At 41.5% G+C, this 6516-nt stretch overlaps 1 long non-coding RNA gene across 1 annotated transcript; it reads left to right on the top strand.

The window, feature by feature from the left end:
* Positions 1–5655: 5655 nt before the first annotated feature.
* Positions 5656–6516, top strand: LOC138133769 (uncharacterized). Its single transcript, XR_011160508.1, has 3 exons — positions 5656–5872; positions 5927–6115; positions 6187–6516. It is a non-coding gene; the product is annotated as an uncharacterized lncRNA (long non-coding RNA).

The following is a 6516-nucleotide window of genomic DNA, read 5'->3' as shown; positions in this document are numbered from 1 at the left end:
TGTTTTTAAATATTAGCAAAACTGAGTATCTTCATGCGCAAGATAAGAATTTATGAAATTAGGTCATAAATTGCATAAACAAATTTAATTATTTAATATAATCAATTGTGAAAATATGTACATAAATATTTTGTAATGCCATACACAATTATTACTGATTGGCTAAAAATAATAAAATGTTTTTTGGTATGTACTTTTAACAATATTATTGTACGTTTGATTTTAATGATTATTCGTGAATTGTCTAAAAAAACAACTAGGAAGCACACATTTTTTTCTTAGTTTCGGTACCGCACCATTACCTAGTTACTGATGTGAATAAAAAATAAATTATCAATCAATGATCGGTTCTTTGCAACACTGTACGTGTTTAACTATGGAAATATCCTTCCTTAATATGAGTCACAGCTCTGTAGCATGTTTTTATTAATTAAGAAAGTTCCTTCACTTGTTTATAAAATTCCAGTCTCACACAAAAAAGTTATCTAATCTAGTACCGGAACTTCTCGGCCAGTTCAAAATGTCAATTTTTTGCACATCGATAATTGAAACCGGACTTTGCTACGGTTTGCATTCGATAAAAAGCATTTATTTGCGCTGTATATTGATCCTATTTATGCATAATGATGCAAATAACAAATAAATATTTACCCGTATGAAACACGGCGTAAATACATAGATCACGCTAATCACCCAATTAATTATTGTTAATTTGAAACGCAAATACCAAATTACAACAAATCCAATTTGGTCGCTAATGAGTTTAAAGCAAACACTGGTCCTCTACCTTCAATTATGCCAACTGAATAGCAAAAATCCCTTAATTGTATGCAATCAATTCATGTACACACAAACAACGCCCGCGTTGTGCATATCCATGGTTCGTGACGTCAAATCTATTGGACCTATCAATCAGGATGTTCACGATCAAAACCCAACATCCCCTTCTAACTCCGTTGACACTCTTGGGCAGGAGAGAGACCGAAACGATCCAACAGCTCACGCACACATACACACGGACGATGGCGGCGGCATGTGTTCAGGACCATTTCAGGAGCTTCAGGATATGACCAATTGTTTATGACATGATTCTAATTGGCCCGGGGCCGGTCTCTCTTCCACCCCACGTGCTACCCTTAAATCCGTCTCGCTCGTTTTAATTCCCATAATCTGTTAATTACCGAAGCTGGCATGTGCCATGAGTGATATCCTCCTCGCATTTGTCAATTTTCGACGGGTGCGCTAATTAAAAATACAAAAGTCCAGGATCGGGAGGTGGAGGAATGGGAAATGAAGCATAATGTGTAATTTTAAAGTTATGGCCAATTCACGTCTCGGTTTTTATCTTCGGTGTCGTGATTCCGACGGTTGGACGAGCGCCAGCACAAGACAAACACGACCATAAATAGACAATGTAGAGCTATCTGGTGGTGCAAATGTTCATTCTGACACCACCGCTGACCCTCGAATATATCTCGACACGGACGGGGTGACACTGCAGTGTGAACGCATCACCACGGCAGGCCCACAGATCGAGATCAACTCAAAAAAGAAAAAAATATAGGGGAAGTTGGTAACAAAACGAAATTATTACCGAGAAGAATCCAACCAAGTCATCTACAGAGACGAGAAATCACCTTTCTATCTTTTTTCGATCATTTAAATATTTCTTATGGATTTTCCAGAAATGGACGAAAGAAAGCTTGACCTGCGAGCCCACCCTGCAGCGCCCCAACGGCACCGGTAATCTTTATCGCTTGCGAAGTCTCTTTCGCATATCTCCGGTGTTCGGAGATGCTTTCCACTCGCTTTCGGTTAGTTTTATCGTTTATGGTTTCCGATTCATCCTTTGTCCGCCGCGGCGCTCCACCACGACGATCTCATGTGAGCTTTTGAGGCTGTCGAACTTTCTCGCGTTTTCCAAACCAAAACAGATTCGTTGAATTTCCTGCCGGTGTTTATGCTACTGCTATCTTATCGTTTCATTGGGACTTTTTATTTTATTCCGTATCGTTTCGTCCGTCAGACGAAACGGGAAATTTTTCATTCGCCCCATCAGCGGAATTGTTGCCCCTTTTTTCGGCGTGTTGTCGTGTTGTTTGGCGTCTTATCGCCCCAAAACGGAAATTTGAAATTAAAAATATTACCCATCGGCCGAGATAACGGCTTTAAAGCGTCATAAAAAGGACGAGCTGATTGTTTGTCGAAGATCTGAAACGGTCGGGAGTTGTTGGAAGTCGCCGGCGAGCGTTTTATTGGTTCGATTTAATTGGTAAAGTCGAACAAAATGACAAAAAACATTAAAAATATTGTGCCGGCGACTTGCCTTCTAGTGTCATCTCGAAAATTTCCGTGTAAACAACCATAAAACAATTCACCATCACTAGTTTCTTGACGACTAAAAATAATAGTATACAGAGTGATTCTGAAATAAGTTTGGAAAAAAAACCGGTAATTGGAGATGATGAGAAGAAGTCATTGACAAAAAAAATTTCTTATAAAAGTTTTTTCGTTTTCGAGATACAAATAATTGAAAATTTGGTCAAAATTGCTAGTACGCTGCTGAGTACCTGATTGGTAGTTTAGCAACAATAATAATCAAAGGTGCCCGTCACTCACAAACATAACCTTACTCCTCTCGATCATTGAAGATAAATTATATTAAAAATAAAACACACAATAATATGAGAAAGTGAAATGATTGTGTTGGTGCTGGCCACACGTTGGGCGCCACTCTCTGCACCACCCCTTTCAGACGTGCCTCCCTGTAAAACCCCCAAATCGAATCAGTACTTCACTTCAGCAATTCCTCCGGCACTGAACTTTGTACATTACACACAATTAGAGGTTATACCTGTCTGTCTGATTTGATATTCAGTTGTTACATTAATTCTGTTCAGGGATTGTTGTAGCTGCAATTGCACTAACACGGCTTAATTAAATTATTATCGATTATGCTTCCCTGCATTATTACCACAGCAAACTTAAATTATGACAAAGACACGAGAGACCCAAACTACTAATAGGATCACAAAGTGTAGTTTTTTTCCCGGTCATGATACAGTTTTGGAAGTTCCGATGCAGAACTAATATAGTTAGACGCTGCACGCTCTCCTGCACTAAACCAATAAAGACTTTTCGATACCGCGTGCATTACATGATCGTAATTACGCAGACAAGTTCGATGAAGTTGGCTGAGGTGTATGCAGAAGGTAAAGCTAAATCCGGTTAGACTTAACCCACCCAAGGGAATAATCCAATTCCGTCAAAGGTTCGTCGGCTCAGACGCCTAACTCCGTTACTTGAAGACAAGAGAAAAAAAAGCGCAACACCTTCAGGTTCTTGGGATAATTGCGCGGCATTCGTGGAATGTCCTGGGGGACGGAGCGCCCCGAAGGACGTTATAAATCATGGCGGACGGTCGTTTTTTCAGATTTATTCGGCGTGTTTTTAGTTGGACAATCGCTGACCGTGGCGTAAGCATTCCATTAAGGGTTGATCCTCGCATGAATCAAGCTTGGCAACACTCCCCGACGGTCCGTTTGCAGGACACACGATCCTGCCGCAGGTATCGTCAAGGGGGCAGTTAGAGAAACTCGCCATAAATCCAAACAGTCGAATCGAAGCTTCCTGCAAGGCGACCCCGCGCCGCGTCCCCAATTATCCATCACCGGAGTGGACGCAAAGCATTAACGATCTTAAATTTTGTTCCGCAGAAAGGAAACACCACCATTTTAACAGACAAAAAATTATTTTTTAACTTGGAAGACTTGAAACTTTTTCCGCAGTAGTCGTATTTCACGCAACTATGCTGGACTATAAAGGTTGGTTATTAAAAAAATAAATCTCGCTTACGCCGGTTACTTATATTTGGTGTATGTGTTTGTTTTATGGGCTATTGCAAGTCACAATATTGGTACAAATTGCCTCGGAACATGTGAAAAATAAATATAAAGCGCAATCTGTCCGCATTCGCCCAAATCCCGGCTGTTATGTGGGAGAAATATGGCGGGAGAACTCACTACTATATCTTAATTTCTCGTGGAAATTGCTCACTACATGTGGAGGTGTTGTAAATAAATTAACCATAACTGTGTGATCCAAGAGGGGGCGTTTTGTACCCCGGCCTGGCTCTCCTCTAAGCGACATCCATTAAGTGAACGATTAGCGGTCATTAATCGGGCCCGGAGCCCGGACTTATCCGGACTAATGACGGCAATTCGTTAACCGGAGCTTACGCGGGCTCATTACAAATCCTGCTCATATTGATTAAATTAATTCGCGTCTCGACGATTATTACGGGTATGGCGAAAGGCCCGAAAAAAAAATTCCAGGAGGGTTATAAAGATAAAGTCCTCCAAGTCTATCTCGATTACTTTATTATAGTGGCCGCCACAAAACTAAGCCTCGCAGCTATCATTTTCATCACCCTTAACCCTGTCATATAAGTTTCCGTTATCTCGCACCACCCTCCCCCGGCGCTGCACCCCCGTTCCAAGTCTGAGAAACTGAACGATCTCGAGTCACAATACAACTCGAGGGGTGCCTTTGTTTGACTAAATGCTACAATTTAGAAGTTGCCAACTTGTTTGCTGGGTGAGGTTTCTATTATTGTCCTTATTAAATTCAAGTTGCCATTTGCGCCTCCATTGTTTGGGAAATCTTATGAACTATTGAATAATAACTCACTTATTGTCAGAATTTGCCGGGGGTGACCGACGTTTCTTTACGTAATTGAATCTGTTTGTGTCATGAAGACGACGACTGTTTTTTTCCTCCCTTTGCAACAAAAATTCGCCCCGGGGTGTTTCCTTTTTATAAATTAACCGAATGCGGGTTGGTCTTTAAGCTCTTCAAAGCGTAATTTTTCTTCTTGGGGGGTACCCGCACCCGGAGACCGCAGCGTCCGGCATCGTCGATATTCCACGTCAAAGTAATGGCCTCCAACTTAATCCGCAAATCCCGGGGGATCCCTCAGGATGACCGGCATGGTCTCACAATGCCCATTGTAGCCGCACTGCATTATTTAACCGGGACCAACTGCTAAATCAAATCCAAGGAGGAATTTGTGTTCCTATGTGTGTGTTAACGATTTTTCCGTGGAGGTAATAAACCGTTCCAGGGGGGTAATAAATAGATAAGCTGCGCCGGCGGTTGGGAAAGCGAAGCTGATGATCATTATGAAAACATCAAGCATCATTTATAAAGATAAGCGCGGGTGAATGTCGGCCTGACAGCTCGTATTGGTGATCGATTAGGAATCAATCCGACACAGAGAGCAGTCAATGGGCGTGTGACGTCATTTCCTTTGTGCTGCTATCGCACTTCTGGTTCATAACGCGCGGATAATGGCCAAAATGGAGCACACACACATTATGGCCCCTGTTATACCTCTGTCGACGAGTTGGCAAAGCGTTAGCGTGAAGATGTGTGTGTGTGAGAATTCGAGGGCTCGTCGATGTTTGCTCGTTTAAGAACAACTCAATTAACAGTTCACCGGAGTTCCTGGAGATGCTCCTTGGAAAATTTACGCAAAACACGCACGCCACAATTATTTTTACAACTGGACCCTTTCTGTTTTTCTTTTCACTACAGAAATAAGCACAAAAATATATTTTTTTTCAAGATATTTTTCAATTTTTTCACTTCGAACAGCCATAAATTTGATTTTCCTGCGGCCTCTTCCTTCCCTCCATTGCCCGAGAAACCTTTCTGCCCCCTGGAAAATTGTGTATTTTTCAGCATTATTGTGCCTTCTGAGTCGATAATTGCGTCATTTCCTGCCAAGACGCTCCATCGGCCCTCCGACACCGCACCAGTCATAAAACAGCTTTTTATCATTCCGTATAGAAGCAGCGCCGTCGAGGGTTTGGTAATAGTATTCAACGTGTGCTCGTTGCACAAACTTTATGATTTATGTTGGCAGATCCGTTGGAAGTTTTCTGTTATCAGGATGTAGCCTCGGCGGTCTCGTCCTACAATGACCATTTGATGCTTTTTCTTTGTATCCTCTCTCCTTTTTGAATTTTTCGATATGATATAATGCAGAGGTTCCCGAAGCGAATCCCCCAAACCACAATGATTTATTCGATAACTCCTAGCCATAGTTATAAGGGTAAGTTCAAGACGGCCTGTGCCGGTTAATTATTGATAAGAGTAGATGTGAATATTGTGTAAATGTTTAAGTTCGCCGTGCAGTATCCGACCGAACCGCAATGAAATATGCAATTAGTTGGCAAGTGGGAAGCAAGATATCGCCCAGACTTGGACCTCAAGCCCAAGAAGGCAACCACCGTGAACACGGAATGCCACTTTGAAAGAAAAACAAAGTTGCAATTAATAAGCTTATCTTCGAGACGATTTTTGACTCGTTGCGCAATTTCATTGAAAAACATGGAGATCATGGAGTGATCAGAGCAATATGTTGTACCTATATTGACCACACCACCTAATCACAAATTCTGCACATCGTAATTGTAAACAAAACTGATAAGAATAAAAATCCAATTAAATTTG

Source organism: Tenebrio molitor, chromosome 6 (assembly GCF_963966145.1).
Source record: "Tenebrio molitor chromosome 6, icTenMoli1.1, whole genome shotgun sequence".
Taxonomy (NCBI): domain Eukaryota; kingdom Metazoa; phylum Arthropoda; class Insecta; order Coleoptera; family Tenebrionidae; genus Tenebrio; species Tenebrio molitor.
This window is presented reverse-complemented; position numbering and strand designations above follow the sequence as displayed.